Below are 15,771 nucleotides of genomic sequence, written 5' to 3' on the forward strand. Positions count from 1 at the left end.
CTGGGCTTTCCTTTCCTGAAAACAATAATTTTTGTTATGGCTGTTATTACACTTACTTTCAATTCATTATTTTTTCTTCAATGCCCGAAGGCATTACATTAGGGAGAGCAAAATTAAGATATTTGTGGCAACAAGAAAATATCAAACAGCACGCCTCGAGCATACCTCATTTCTCTCTGGTGATCTCATGAGCTGTTCGCTAATTCTATCATTTTCCTGTGTATTTAGCAGCGACAGAAAACAACACCTCATTTCTTCCAGTAACACTTCCTCTATAAACATCGTTACGGCACTTGCCTTGAAATCGGAGAAACACAATCTCTTCACTAGCGCCACCTGGAAAATGTTGCGTTACCGCTTTTTATTTTTGTCTAGACGCGCTTGAGGCTACCTGAGGGTTACCGCCGCCGCGCCACCGCGAAGTTCGATGAAAAATTTGCGTTGACTCGATCGGTACGATGCACATGTTGACGAATACTGACGTGAGTTGCGTATGACAGTTCGCACGAAGCGTGTAACCGGCACCGCTAGTAAGCAGTGAAATGTTTGGGATGACTTGGAGCTGAGCGTGGCTTAATTGCCCCAGCCTGCTGCACGCCGTCTGTTCCGTGTGTGCGACTTGCGGGCCTGACGTGAGTGTTTTTGTCCTCGTCCCTCCACTCATCGTAACGGTGTGAGGAGCGAAAGAGTACGCTCTCGGAATGCTGGGATGTCTCATATGTTGAATAGGACAAGTTGTCGGACTAGTAGATGGTGATCCATTCTTTTCTTGACAGCGCTTAAAAACACAGACAGAAGACGACGTCACAGGCGCTGATGTCATCAGCGTCTGTGACGTCGTCTTCTATGTCTTCTGTCCGCGTTTTTTAAGCGAAGTCAACAAAAGAATGTCTCATATGTTGTGGCAGAGAAGTGCGCAGCCGGCTTGCCGGTGCTGTTGCTGTTGTTTTGACTTCCGTCGCATGCGGTCACGCAGCGCGAAATAGTTAAGAACTGTACTTCGTACTTTTTGTGACACTTTTGTAGTTTTAGCAGGAGCACACCACCAGTGCCCTCGATTACGCTTTGGCTTGGTTTTGTGGGGCTTAACATGCAAAGCGACTCGGCCAATGAGGGGCGCCGCAACGGAGTACTCCAGATAATTTCAGCCATCTGGGGTTTTTTAGCGCGCACTGACATCGCACAGCACACGTGTCTCGAATCCACCGAAATGCGACCGTCCGACCCACCTGCGCAAGTGTTATCCAAGTTAGCCAATTTATCCCAACATTATGCTCGAGACTGCCGAATTAGAAACCACTCATTCACATTTATAACCTCTCACACGCACAACTGCTCACTCACCCACTCACAACTGCTCACCCACATTCGCTCACTATTTCCATGTTTGCTGACAACGGAGGAGATGAGAGATTTACTGCCTTGGCCGACTGCGCTTGTGGCTCGCCTGGCATATCCGGGGTCGCATAGGTGTGGTGTTGAGCCACCCGGGGCTCTGCTGGTCTCTTTAGTCAATTTTCAGTTTTGATGCTTGAAGGAAATTGTCACTTATCATGCATATTCCATGTCCCGAACCAATGTTACGAATGTGTACTCCTGTGCTTGTCTCAGACGCTTAGGGCCTGTTTAGCGCCACCTGAGATGCTTAGGCACGTTTTTGAATCGTGTCCATAGGTGTACGCAGGGTTCACCATGAGAGGGAGCAATTTACTGCGCTGCGCCCCTCCTTCTCCAACCTCCTCTCACCTAAGCCCGTATGGTCAAAAACGGAGCTCAGAGATAAGGAATGATTATAAGACATGTATTGCAATGTGATGGAATTTGCAAAATATACAAAATATTATTCAGCGGTAGCTTTTACTTTCGTATGTAACTTCGGCAGATGGAATAGATGTAGAGGGAGGTAGGCAAATGGTTTTTGACACTCACAGAAGAACAAGGGAGGGGAAATCCTCAGGGTGCTTGTTAACGTTTCAACAAGAGGACTTGTCTTTTTCCAAATGAAGACAAGTCTTCTTGTTGAAACGTTGGCAAGCACCCTGAGGCTTTTTTCTCCCTTGTTCACTTTGTGAGTTTCGTCAGAGGAAGTTATCCTGCGCCGCAGAGGCATCAATGTAAGAGCACACTTCCGAAGGAATTTCCATTCTCTCTAAACCGCAGAGAATACGACACATTTCTGTTGTGCACAGCAAAAAAGAAACTTAAAAGATTGCCTCAAAGTGGCCCAGCAAGTAAACAGTTCTTGGAACCCAACATCATGGGTCTTTGGTCGCCAGTATTGTTAAAAAGCCTGCATGGCCATAATACTGCACTGTAAACAATGACGGAACATGTCCGCCAGAGCAGAGGTATGGGACACACTTGGTGCCCCCTTTGACGATTAGGGGGGTGGCGTTACCCCTCTCCCCCCTTGTGTACATGCCTATGGTGGTGTGTAGGCAACAACAATGAGTTTTGCCTCGACAATAGTCTTGGATGGTGCCTAAGTACCAATATTGGGTCGGTCTTAATGCGGTGCCCAAGGGTCTGTATGTACACATTGGAGGGAAGTGGCGACTACAAATAATGGTAATAATGGCGTGGTAAATGGAGTGTTTTTGAAAACATTAAGTGAGATCTTCATGAAAAAGGAAATTACTGGAATGGGCCCCAAGTACAGATTTGCCTTGTGGAAGAAGAGCCCAAAGGGGAGTGGCCATTATCAATCCCTTTCCAGCGGCCTCTTGGGCTTACTTTGGGGCATATATAGTTAAGAGCAGGGCGGCCTGTGCCTTGCCAGAACAGGTAAGTGTGACTGATCTGTGGATATGCTTGTCGTGCAGTACGTTGTCTGCACGGCACACAATCTCTGTCTGAAGGAGGCTTTAGAAACCAGCGTGGTATTCTTGCTTGAGGCCAGCGTGTGCGTATCTGCGTATAGGGTGTGCTAACACTGCACCTAATTATTCTCCTGTGGCCCACTGCATCGTTGGTCGAGGAAACGTCGTTGTTGGAAGAATGTGTGTGCAGTTAACTTGTGACATATTTTGTAGTGCATACCCTTCTAAAACGGTAGGATGTTACTGGAAAAAAGTCCTGTGCAGAAATTCTTAGAGGAAATCGTGGTATCGGGATCAAAGAATTCCTGATGCTGTCCAGATATCAGTGCGGGTAGAATTGCTGAAATTGGTGCGTGCTAACAGAAGTGATTTCACTTACAGTATTAGTATTGAAAACCTAAGCATTAAAGGAATCACATTTCGCAAGCCCATTTCACTTCGCTAGTGCCGAAGATTGGGCGCCACAAATCGGAACCACGCCTTGCACACATGCAGTGGAAGCTTGTAGGCAGTTGTTGACTTTCCAGGGCTACGCGCAGCACCCCAAATTGCCGGCAGCATAGTTCCGTGTATAAGATGCTGACGGGAGCCTTTTTATGTCCCCCCCCCTCCAAAAAAAGAAAAAAACTTTTTTTTTTGAATCTGAGAGTGGGGGAGCTTGTCCTCAACTCTTTCCTGTTCTACCAGCATAGTCAAGTGTCCAAAATGTTGGCACTCTATGACCTGTTTATGAAAAGCTCCTTGCTTCCATCTCACCCCCCAAGCCCTCCCCCTCCCAGCCTCTGTCTTCTGCGAAATGGACCCCCCCCTAGCTTATTATTAGTTTTCATTCGCTAGTACTGCTTTTCTTTTGTAGTTTTTTTCTTGAGCAAAAAGGTGACAATACTCAGAGACATTATTTTTAGATCCCTTTTCAAAGTATTTAATAATTAAGTTCGAACTGTACGTCCGACCAATCAGAAGCATTAAACACTACCACTTCGGCTATCTCATTGGTTTCGAGGCATCACCATGTCTGATGCTATGCATACAAAAAATAAAAACTACATGTTTGATTTGCAATGCAGGGCTCTTTCAAGTACATGATAAAAACAAGAACCTCTGGCATTATTGAAAAGTGCACTTGCTTTTCGCGTCATTTTTGGACTTGAGCCGAACTTGTGCAGTTCAAGAGCCAGGTTAAGTAGGTCAAGTGCTTTGCGTGGTTCCGGCACAGTAAAAAATTACTAGGGCAGAGCTCTAAAGGCACACACTGTAGCACAGAAAGAATCTAAGCGTCCACTGCAGCATACTTGAGATCCCACCTTACGGTAATATTATCGAGAAGCGGAAGTTGTTTCAGCAGCAAGCATCATAACTTGCATATGTGAGCTTGAGCCGTCTATGTAAGAGGCATGACAAGAGAGATCTACCATTCTAGTGGTGGCAATGCGAAATTCGATATTAGGATCTTACATAACTCGTAGTGGCTCATTGCACCCACGAAAGTCCTGCTCCCATACCTCGAAATTTCTGCTTCTAGAGTAGTCCACTAGAGTTACTATCTCTGCTTTCAGTTGGCAGATTTCAGACTGTAGCGCCTGTTGTGCCTCTAGTTGTGCAACCACTTCTTTCGCGTGCAGTACAACCAGTTGGGGGTGGTGAAACCTGAGCTGCTATTCAGCTGCAGTGTTTATAGATGAACATTGGTTTGTTGTTTGCTTTGTTTTGTATAGGCGTGAGTGAAAGTGAAAACATGGCTGAAATGGCGACTGAAAGCCATGTAAGCGTCATCATGATGGCATGTGCCTATGGTCGAGATATGCTTAGTGCTTGGTTTTTTATCGCTGACTTGTTTGCTCTCGCAGTTTTTTGTTGGGCACAGCTGTTTCAATAGAAAAGTCGCAAGAAACCTGTCTTGGATCTCCCCGGAGAACACTCGGACCGAAAGAATGGACTAGGCGACGGGTGTACCCACACAAACGCACATTTAATACACCCTACGTGGCACGCACACTAGAACACAAAACTAACACAAAACACAATGACTATAAATTCACACGACCCGGGCACACTGCTACTAGCGTCTACTACTAGTGTTCTACTATTAGCGGTCGGCGTTCGTGCTCACAATTGGTTCGGTGAGGCTGCGGCGTTGTATGGATCCCGTAGCCGGCGTCGAGGCGGCGTTCGGCGTGCTTGGGCTGGCGTTGCTGGCTGCGTCGTACAAGATCCAGGTCCAAGCGCCCGTGGAGGTGATGCCGGTGTTGTTGGCGTTGGGGGCACCACCCGGATCGGTGGCAACAGCTCTGGAGACACCCCTGGCCGTAGCAGGTGGTAGCGTCCTCTGTTGACTCCCCGGAATGGGCTCAGGCATGGCAGGAAGTCCACGATGCGGAGTCGTAGAACGCGAGCTCACCGGAGCAGTAGCCGGCGTCGCTCTCTTCCAGCCGATGTGTCCCTGACCCACCGGAGCCTCCGCTTCTCTGCTGTTCCCTCCAGTGCCTCGTTCTCACTCGCCCTTTTATAGCCTCGGTGTTAGTCCGCATAAGCCTTGTCATCGTCTTCTCTTCTCCACCAATCATCTCTCTCCACCTCACCGAATGCTTCTCCACGAATCATCTCTCTCCACCTCAACGTATGCTTCTTCTTCCTCTTCTTTATTCTTCGGTTAATTTGCGTCGTCTTCTTCACACCTTTTTCCTTTAAAATTTAATTTAGGCTCCTTGATATATGTGACAGAACCACTCTTCATATCCGTGGTGACAGTCCATGTGGGTAAACGAGTTTGCTTGTGTGAGCTGTTTCATCAATCAATCTCTATTGCAAGTCGCTATTGCGGTAAAGCATTGCGCATAGGTTCTCCGTGCTGTCAAATCAGCACGGGTCTTCCACTTGACGGTGATCATTCCTATGCGAGCACGTTGCAGCATGAAAGCTGAATTGGCAAGTTGATCCTATTAAGCCACAAGTTAGCCTATGCATTGTGATGACCCCCATAATGCGCAGGTCCACACGGGACGGAGAGGCAAAGAGACACCGTATGGCTCAGTTTAAACAAAACAGGTATATTCAATAATTACACATGATTAAGATTATACATCAGAGGCTGGGGCGTCCGAGCTTACGTGCCGACGACTTCATGGGGGCGATGGAGTGGCTCCGGAGTTGGGCTCGAGCGGTTGCTGGCAGAAGCTGCACGCCGTCGGGCTTCGGCGCTGAAGGCCCTCTTCGCGAACGATGTCGTCCTGAGCGTCCGTGCAGTAGAATTTCAATAGTCGTCCGTTTCTTCGAGGATGGTTCACAAACCCTTCCTCTAGTGTCGTTCGGCTTGGAAGATGAACAGGAGGCGAGCTTGTAGATGATGACAGCAGAGCATAATTTTACAACAGAACAAACTTTGCACTACTTTACTCATCGACCGGGCAGGTTAGTGCCTAAGTAGCATCACATTACATGCTAAGCAGGGAGCCCCAGCTCAGACTGGCCTGCATCCGTTTACATGTGATTTTAAGCACTTGATTAACAAAGGACTAAGGGCGGTCATTTCCAGTGGCCCGCCCAAAGCATCAATTCTCCAATCCAAAATAACATGCGAGATGGGGACCACCCCTTGGGTGGGGCTTAGCCTCGAACCCTAAGTCTGTTAACAATACAAACTAAATAAACAACAAAAACGCCACCACTCTCTCCCAAGTGAGAGTATACACAGGCTCTCTCTTCGGAGCTAATTCACTAGCGCCTGTCTTTCCACATTCTTGGCGAGTACTGCCTGTCCGCCATGACAGGTGTCCGTCGCGGCCCTTCTGGGAAGCTGTGGGTGCCTTCCCGGCGATAGCCCACGACAAAGGGGGGGGAGGGAAAGAATGTCGTCTTCGCGGTATCGCATAGCGTCGGCTGTGGTACGGGCGCTCTGGCCCGCTGACAGCTCCCTTGTCCTGGAATGTGCCCAGAAATTGGGGAGGACAAAGCCTGTTTCCCCGGGGCGGCGGTGGGTCCGGTTGTTCTGGTCGTCACTCAAAGAGCATGGCTGGGTAATTGATGATGCCGCTGTCACGGGTCTCCGTCCACGCCGCGCCGTCGAACGTGGATCCCCGCAGCACACACGGAATGTCACAATGAACATGTGCTGGTAAGCAGGAAAAAAAAAATTGTTCAACGCATCAGCAGCCCATAAGCGAACACAATGGTTGCTTCTTTTTACTTTTTTTCTGTTTTTTTGTGCCCTTAATTTTGATCCACTAACCTTAACAAAATTTTCTCCCATTCAGATTTTGAAAATTTCGCTTCCGTATAGCTACATTTATTTAATTGAACACTAAAGGCAGTTTGGAGTACTTGTATCAATAGATTTGAGCTTTCCTATGACAGAGATGCTACTTTCAATGCTAACGGAGTTTTTTATAAGCTATAAAAGGTCATATAACGAATGTTTTCACTATCAGCCGTTTTTGCAAGCTAAGTGCAGGGTCAAGACAGTCTTTTGTGCATAGATCCCTGAGGCTAGGCTGCTCCACCGTTTCCTTTGATATGATGGTCAAAGGGTCCTTATTGGTCTCGACGTCATGAGTTTCAATAAAATGGTGGGAAATTTGAAATATAGCTTTCTCAGCAATAATTGTCTTTTTACTGCTGGATAAACATCACCACTGCTAGAAATAGCCATATAATCGATTTGACTAATAACAAAAGTTTTAATGTGTTGTTGACAGACTCCCTTTCAAGTGCTTCAAGGTATAGAACACTCTTCTGTTATGTAGCTGCTAGTATTTTTTTTTTTTGCAATAAATTTTAGGGGAACAGAAAGTTCGGCTAATCAGTATGCTGACATACTAGGCAGTACACAGGAGAAAAACTAGGATGAGAAGAGAGGACACATGTGACTCACTATTAAACCTTATGCACATGGAACCAGAATGTATGTCTTTCTGGTGAAACATAAACCCTTATGATGTCTTCGGCTGGTCGCTTTAGATCGCTCTAGAATGCTCTGCGAGGTGACTGCACATTTGGCTGGTCGAAACCGAACGCTCTGACTAAATTCGGCTGCTTCTTTCTGAGTTTTCGCCTCCAGCTGAGAGCACTCTGATGCACTCCAAGAAAAAAGTGGGAGTGACTTCAAGATGAGTTCATGTGACAGAGCTACTTCTGCCATTTCACGAAGGTGGTGCAAGGCCTCAACATCCCCTACGCGTAGGCAAAAGCAAGTGTAGGCTTTTGACGCAGTCACGCAATTGTAGTGTCCTTGCTGTGTTGTTCGTGTTTTGCGGGTGCCACGCTGTATGAGGCAAAATTTCCAAGAGGCACCGGATAACTACACTAGGAACGCGCTCTGTGTTGATGTCACATGACAACAGCGATTCGAGCTGCGGCTCAGACGAGGACAACAGTGCTATCTGCAAGGCGATGTTCGAAAAATGAACGCCCCCACGGGACGCTCATTTTTGCCGGAGACGGAGAGCGGGTGGTAGAGATCGATGCAGGCTAAGCAGCAACCGCGATGCAGACTGTGTGCGACCACATGTGGCTACAGTTGACACTAGGGTGCCAGATGCCCACGGTGCTTGCCATCAAGGCACCCTAGTTGACACGGGCAGCGGTGCCGCATTATGGTTCCGGAAGTTACGTTCTCCTACTGCTTCTTGTGTTTCTGCTCTTAAAACTCGCTGACCATTCGGCTTGACTGGTCTCGCTATGCGTTCAGAGCAAGGGCGGCTCCCACTCTGCCAAATCCTAACTGGATCACGGAAGTGACCAGTCGAAGACACATTAAATATGCCCCTAGGTAAGGGGAAACCAATACAAAAAATGTTTTGAATATCAATCTGTACTAGATGATCTGGCAGGCCACAGAAGTGCAAAAGGTATTGAACTTGATTATGTACCAAGGCAATGGATTGCATTACATGGGATTAACAAGTTACTGTTGGCTTCAGATTTTTGTAATAGCTGATCTTGAACAGGTCAACTTTTTTGCATGACTGTGAACTGCATGACTTTTTTCTTTTTGCACAAATTTTTTGTGTACAACTTGTAGGAAATTGGGTGCTAGCATAGGTGCTGCTTCACTGGGTCTTATGTTTTTTTTGCATCCTTTCTTCTCTCTTCACAGCACTTATGTTCCATGTAATGCGCATTTGCCACTATTGGTGCTTTTGCCACTGTATTTGTCCCTGATCTGAGGTAGCATCGCACAGCCTTTCTTCTGTACTTAATAGTTTTGTTCTATGAACGCTCTTCTTATTTTTGCTCTTAATGTTGTCTTTGCATGGGTACAACTGTCACCTTCTCCTTACTGGGCCTACCATGGTTTGTGGTGCTATGTGAATACGCCAGTGATGTGACGATTGCTGCGCAAATTGCGCCACACAACAAAGCCTGCGGCATTGTGCTACATAATGACAAAGTACTGGTAATCTTCTGCACAAGTCCGCATTTCCTTAAGAACAAAATTCTTGGGCGCTGCTTGTATTCTTACATCTGCATTTGGCGGCACTAGCGGAAAACCTTATTTTTCCGAGAATCTTTCAGTCAGGTGGTCTGCAGGCAGTTATGTTGACCAAGCTCGTTGTCAGCCGGTTTAATGAAAACTGAGAAGCAAAAGAGGCCTGCAGCGGGCAGGGATTTGCTCTGGTCATTCCGTGGTGCGGATCCAGGGCAGGTCGGAAATGAGCATGGCACAAATGTTGACAAATGGCACTAGTGTTGACTTTCACGTCCTTGCTTGGCCGAAGTGCTGTGCCATACGACAAAAATTAAAATCTGAATCTGGCTCTGCAGGCCGCCAGCAGTGACGTATCTTTCATGACTTAAAAAAAAAATGTCTGTTGTTGGCTATAGAAATGCCTGACGTATAGATACAGGAAATGGCGGGGGTGCAGGGCAGTCGAAGCTTAATTGAAGGAGCACATTGCGCGAGATGTGAACGTCATGGGTTGGGATCTTTCCAGTGGCATGTGACTGTCTTTTGTGCTTTGTGTTAAATTATCTTTCACTTTAAAAATTAATTACAACTGTTAATATTCCTGTGATCAATGACACAAAAAATGTACCCTTATGATTTCCTTGGTTTCATATATCTATCATCTGTGCCAAACGCTCGCTTTTCTGCAGCAAAATAAGTGTTTGCTGCTCCAAAGTGACTTCAGCCAGTCACATCATGGTGCACGAACAGAGAATATATATAAAAATGTGTAACACGTCAATTTTGCAAACAAATCAATTGGGAAAAGTGAAAGTATAAAAGGCAAATTATTGCCATGTTAAAGCTTTGTGCCTTACTAATACCTATAAGCTAGAATGTGCACATTTGGCTGTTTCTTCTTTTTTCTTTTTCCTTGCTCTAATCTGGCCATCACCTTGCAGGTTGAGGGCAGCAAAACCCAGCTGATCCATCTGCTACGCTGTCATGGCGAGCGCAGCCCAAGCAGTGGCTAGTTACGTGGGGCTGTGTGCATGACTTACTTGTGCTCTTCAAGCAGCGGACCCCAAGGATGACTGCCACAACTATTGCAACAAAGAGGTTCCTAAAGGAGGTGACAACGTTGTGTGCTGCGCCTTCGGTGAGTTCAGGTTTTTGATCTTTGCATATAGAGGTCAGCTGATCCGCTGTTATTCAGAGCTTTGTGCCAGGGCACCGCTGTAGCTCAAACATTGAGCTGCTGAGCCCAGCATCACAGATTTGATCCTTGTTGTGGCAGCTCAATCTTTATAAACACAAAATGCGCTGGATCAAATCTGCTTTTTGAGCTCACAGGTCGCTCTTCAAGTTGATTGCATGGTGCAAAAACGAGTGAGAAGGCAACATGAATGACATGACTGGTATCTGTTCTTATATTCATTCAGACACATGGCAGTTTTGTAGTGATAGCTACATTACGATAGCATTTCGAGCCTTCAGCGTGGCGGCGTCGCCACCCTGTGGCTGTGCGTGCGCTGCCACACTGTCACGTGGTGCGAAGCAGCTGCCAGCAGCTAGGCGCCTTGGTTGATCACGTGGTTCGTCACTTGGTTGGTCATGTGACCAAGTTCAACTCTGCCAGCTGTAGCTATCGCGTCACTCCAGGTTTAACCAAAGCTAAACCACCGCCAATTTTTTAGGAAGCCATCATCACGCCACATCCACGCGTCAAAGGCAGTTGGAGATGAGAATAAATGTCTTCGCTGAATTGCATGCATAGTTGTCTTGTGAACGGCAGTATATGACAAGTGGATGCAATGTGGGCCTGCATATTGTCACGGTGTTGGTGACATACCCAGCTGTATTATGGTGAGGAATCTAGAGCAACGAAATAGTAGTTCTCTGAACATTTTTGAGTGTAGCGGAGCGGCAATGCTTAGCTGCTTTCAAAGAGCTGACAAGATAGCGGCTCGACGACCATTGCGTTTTTAACCAACCAACTAGCCCATCGGTTTGTCTTGAGCATTTTAGTGTTCAGAGTTCATGGTGCTCATTTGGGCTGCAGCCACTTCTTAGACAGATGACAGATCGCAAAACAAAAGCAAATGAAAACTGTATAGATGCATTTTACAACCTTAAAAATGCTGTGCTGCCGTATTTATGCAGCGCAGCTAGAACAGCAAACAAAGCAAAAGTATCCTCGTAAGATGAAAAAACGCACGGGAGATGTCAAAAGGAGAAAGAGCTTGCGGGTGATAGAGAAAGTGCGTGAGCAGGGCGAGGATTCCAATATGGCCCAATGAAGGTGGTGCACGAGAAAAAATAAGCCGACGCTGAGGCAGCAGTTGAATATAGAGCGTTAACACACCTAACATAGCTCACCGGTTCAGCCGCTGCGGTGGCTGAGTGGTTATGGCGCTTGGCTGCCGGCCCGAAAAGATGTGGGTTCGATTCCGGCCGCGGCGGTAGAATTTCGATGAAGGCGATATTCTAGAGGCCCATGTGCTGTGCGATGTCAGTGCAAGTAAAAGAACCCCAGGTGGTCGAAATTTCCGGAGCCCTTCACTATGGCGTCCCTCATAGCCGGAGTCGCTTTGGAAGGTTAAACCCCCATAAACCATAGCTCACCGGTTCGAATCCCTGCCGCTAGTTAGATTGTAACTTAACTAGTAAGTTTATGCTGCACAAACGCCAAATGGTACGCCACCACTCGAAACACTCTGCAACAAATGGTTGGGCCGCAGTGTTCATATGAAGATTTGTAAAGACATGGATTTTTGGGTACATAGGTTGCCGGTTCTAATCCCTGCCGTGGGCCAGGTTCTAGCTTAACTAGTAAGTTTGTGCGTCATGAAATCGTATGCCACCACCCTGAACACTCGGCAACAAACGGTTGAGCCACAGTGGTCATATGAAGATTGGTAAAGACTTAAAGCTCATTCCACAGTTCTGGGTTGAGCTTCTCTGTGTCCTCACAGTCTTGTGATGTAGATGGAGCCTTTAAAAGGCCTGCCTTTCGCCAGCAGTTGCTGACTGCTTGCCTTGACACTCCACCACAACCCTGTAAGCTTTTTCAGCGGCTTGACGGATGTTGACCTTTGGAGGCAGCTTCAGTTGAATAATAATAAGGAGGAGCTGCACAAGACGCTTCCGAAATCCTGCCTTCACACATATGATGATGCCCTGGTGCAAAGGTAGTAGGAAAGGAATACAATTCAGGAGCATAAATTCAAGTTGCACATTCCTTAATCACACGTTCACTGTATGTGCTGAGCAATTGTCAGTGATAAAAAGAATTTTTTTTCTTTATTTTTCATTGTGTCGTAAAGCTGCTGCAGCCATTGAATGAACAATGCTTGCATCATCCACGCTTTCTTGTTGACTTTGTAGTTGCAAGGTAATGAGACGGCATTTTTCAAGCAACGCGGCTTAGCAGACTTAGCAACAACTAGCGGCTTGAATTTTTCTATTTCCTTGGAGTTGCAGCAGAGCAGAACCCATATGCGGAGATGTGATTTCTTTCCGCACTTGCACTTGTAACTTAAAGTTCATTGTTTTATCAGGCAACAGCTGATAAAAGCACGGCGCTCTGTCGGCGTTGAAAAGACCGTCTGATTAACGTTCATTCCGCCAGGCAACCGCACTATGGGCATCTACTGCCTCTTCTTCGCCACAAGCAACCTGTTAGGCAATGCCATTCGTTTGCCGGAAGCGATAAATCCATCCGGCACTTCCATAGATCCCTACGGTGACCGTGAACTGTCTCACCTTTTCTTGAATATATGAGCCTGACAAGGGCACAGTGTTGTCTGGCGTACTTTAACCACATGAGGACGGCGTCGTCAACATTCTGGTAGTTGCCAAGCCTCAAGCATTTTCTTGAGGGAACCATCTGTGACTCTCAATGTAATTTTATGATCTTGCCGTTGCCATTATCATATTAAGCTCTCTGCAAAGGTCCACTTGCTTTTTTCCAGCATTCAGCTGCATCAGAATGTTCACTTTTTCTTTGAGTGAAAACTGTTGTTGCCTCTTTTTAAGGTGGGGTCCACAAGAACGAATTCTCAGCAAAGATGACACAACACAATCACAGTGCCAATACAGTCAACCCTGGATATAACGAAATTGAAAAAAGTTCGCAGTTTTTCGTTATATCCAGGTTATCGTTGTATGCAGTTTTGGGTTAAGGCTAGTAAGGATCATGCCAAAACGGAACAAAAATGCGACATATTATTTCAAGAGAACTCGCCATTCAAAAAATTTATTGAATGAAGAAAAGCTGCGTAATTTTCGCTTGCTGTTTTTGCCCGGTTGAAGCCACTACTCGGCGCTCCAAGGAACTAAGGCATCCAGGGCTACTTCATCGTCCTGCGAGCCGACGAAACGGCGCAGAACATCCACCGCGTCCATCAGTTTCCTCACAGGCACCGCACAAAACGTATCAGGCTCTGACGAACTGTCACCTTCAAGGCTATCTTTAACGGTTTACACAAATGCCGCATTCAGTCATCTCTTCCGTAGAAACGGCACTGTTGTCCACGAACAAAATGTTGCACAGTTCGGCACCGTCAGGCACCTCACTGTTCATGTGTAGTTCATCCCACGCTTCTGCGACCTCGGGTGGGCTTGGAGGTTCATCTTCAGTAATTGTAGCTTGAATGGCCTGATTTACCTGAGCCTAGGCGAAACAATTGGCGATCACTTGTGATCCGACCTCTTGCCACGATGCAGCAAGCATTTCGATTGCTTGGTAAATGTCTACTTTCGTCGGCCGTTCAAGGCGGATGTCCAGGAGCATCTTTTGATTCGATCGGCGGCGGTAACAGCATTTAAAGCTGTTAATAAGCCCTTTGTCTTAGGGTTGTATCAGAGAAGTTCAGTTAGGTGGCAAATACTGCAGCTCGACGTTCGAAAGCTGTAGGCCTTCCACATGGTGCGCGGAGCAGTTGTCAAGCAGCAAACAAATGCTGCGGCCTTGTCGTTTGACATCTTGGTTGAGCTTCTTCACCCATTCGGAAAAAATTGCCCGCAACATCCAAGGTTTGGAGTTTGCCACATATTTTACTGGCATTCGCCTTGTTCCTTTAAAACATCTGGGCCGGGCATTGCGGCCAATAACTAATGGGATACATTTGTCGCTGCCACCAGTGTTGGCACAAAGCAAAACCGTCACGCGAGTTTACTTTGCTTCCCACCACAGCAGTCTTCTCCCTTTAGTGACAGTGCGGCTCGGTAACATTTGGTAAAACGGCCGTCTCATCAGCATTGTAAATGTCGGCAGCTTCATAGCAGCTGAAAGTGCAGGAAGCTTGTCGGCCACCAATAAGGCAGCAGCGTCGCTGTCTGTGGAGGTAGGCTCGCGAGATATCACTTTTCCGACGACACTGTGCCGGCTTTTAAATCCTTGTAGCCAGCCGTTACTAGCTTTGAAGTCATCGTGGCCCAGGATGCAAGCAAAATCTATGGCTTTCTGCGGCAAAATCGCACCACTTATGGGCACGTTTTTTGCTCGTCTGTCCAAAAACCATGCAAACACGGTGTTGTCCACATCAGCATACGTCGACTTTTCAGTCTTTTCTTCTTGGCACTTGTGCCCGACTCCATCGCACTGCGTATGCTTTGTTCTGCAGCAAGAATGGTTTGCAGGGAGTTGGCTGGTATATTGAAGCGGGCAGTGACATCGTTCTTTTTCTCGCCGGCGGTAGCCGTATTCAAAATCGAGACAAGAATGGTTGACAGGGAGCTGGCTGGTATATTGAAGCGGGCAGTGACATCCTTCCTTTTCTCGCCGGCGGTAACCGCATTCAAAATCGAGAGCTCATCTTGAAGTGACAAAACTTTTCGTTTCCTCACAGTGGAACTCATTGTAACGAACCGACACCGTGAGCACACACACCAGTACACGCACGTCATCACGCTGACGAAGGCTTATCATAAATGCGCCGCAAGACACCACAAAGAATTTGTCATAATAGTGCCACCCAGTGCCAAGTTGCAAAATGAAAGCTGTAAAAGTTGCTATGCTTGCCACGGAGCAGCGCTAGCGGCGCTCAACATCGTGATCCTCATCACTGAGGTCTGCTTGTTTGCTGCGATTGCAAGCGTTCTGCTTGCGGTTTACTTTACCTTTTGATGTAACAACTTACTTAAACAATATTCATTAAAGTTGCGCACTGCGCGGCCGAATTTTGGACAAAACATTACTAGATACAGCTCGATGATCAGCACTGCGAATTTGTTTCATCAAAATCAACTGCTGCAACGCGTTCGTCGCATGGAGGTCACCTATACATGGGCTTCAATGGTGGATGTATTGGGGAATTGAAAAATTTCATAAAATCCAGGAATTCGTTACATACAGGTTTGTTATATAGAGGTTCAACTGTAAGGCGGTCGATGATGGGACGGCAGTAGGCGTCGGCTAGTTGCTTCGAGCGGAAATCGTGTTTGTGGTCGGAGTCGTCAAAAGAAACTGCTGTGATGTGCGTCGAAGAGGGTGGGCTCTGGTCAGAGGAGGAACGGCATTGCGTAGGAAAACAGCAGGCTCAGTCCGAAAGTGGGCAGCGAGAAAGC

General features: G+C 46.9%; 1 protein-coding gene across 8 annotated transcripts in view; it reads left to right on the forward strand.

Moving 5' to 3' along the window:
* Positions 1–364: 364 nt before the first annotated feature.
* The window catches only part of LOC144124691 (uncharacterized), a 202,869-nt gene continuing 187,462 nt past the window's right edge, over positions 365–15,771 (forward strand). For 7 of the 8 annotated variants that reach the window (XR_013313258.1, XR_013313259.1, XR_013313260.1 and 4 more), the window contains exons 1-2: positions 365–632; positions 10,164–10,360. The gene's annotated coding sequence lies outside the window, so the exon portion shown is untranslated. The remainder of the gene's footprint in view (positions 633–10,163; positions 10,361–15,771) is intronic. The other variant, XR_013313255.1, reaches the window with a different exon arrangement.

This window comes from Amblyomma americanum, chromosome 3 (assembly GCF_052857255.1).
Source record: "Amblyomma americanum isolate KBUSLIRL-KWMA chromosome 3, ASM5285725v1, whole genome shotgun sequence".
Classification (NCBI taxonomy): Eukaryota; Metazoa; Arthropoda; class Arachnida; order Ixodida; family Ixodidae; genus Amblyomma; species Amblyomma americanum.